Below are 894 nucleotides of genomic sequence, written 5' to 3' on the forward strand. Positions count from 1 at the left end.
ACTTTGTCTTTAAACATCTGGTTAACAAGCATATTGTTACGTCTCTGTTTGTTAATTAATTTTACGATACACTTAATTTCAACATTCGCGCTAAAACAAAAGCTATAACAACGAATGTTAACTTCAACAATACTCTCTTACTGCAGATCAATTACTCACTACCTACACATTGTCTCGTCACGTTGTCACCATCTTATATATACCAGCCTACTCCCAATCTAGTAATCTCAGGAAGGTTCGAGAAATAAATGGCGTGATACTAGTCACGTGACCTCGCTGACGCAACACTGCCCCCTCCTTAGTATTGTTCGTCCCGAACAATAGCCACATACAATAAACCAATAACAATTAACAATAACTTAATTAAATGTACAGAAATACAATCACAAAATTACAATTCAACAAAGTCTCTTAATTTTACGGGATGTATCTTCTTCCGTACTGGTCTCTGTCTCGTTGGCTTCTGCTTCATGTGGGGTTCATCTGCTTCATCAGTAAATGTCCTATCGTCGGTAACAGTCACATCAGTGGTAGTAACTGCATCAAGAGCTTCATCGTTTCCCTTCTTAAAGCTGAGTGGAGTTTCTTCTTCGATGGTGGCTTCTTCAGGTGGCACGTCTTCAGCAGCGTCATTTGTTCTGTTGTCCACTTCATCCCAACTGAAATGTCCTGGACCGTGATAACGCCAAAGCTTGTTGGCATGCGCCACTTTTGGTTTACCTCGCCGACAACACTTTATCCGGAAAGTCACGTCTGAGAGACGATCCACTATGTCATATGGGCCTTCCCATGGAGAAGAAAACTTAGGAGACTTCCTTTTTGTCTTCCTGGGATTATACAACCATACCTTGTCTCCGGGTACAAAGCAGACTTCAGTAGATCTCTTATCATAAG

Source organism: Limulus polyphemus, unplaced genomic scaffold (assembly GCF_000517525.1).
Source record: "Limulus polyphemus unplaced genomic scaffold, Limulus_polyphemus-2.1.2 Scaffold4282, whole genome shotgun sequence".
NCBI lineage: Eukaryota > Metazoa > Arthropoda > Merostomata > Xiphosura > Limulidae > Limulus > Limulus polyphemus.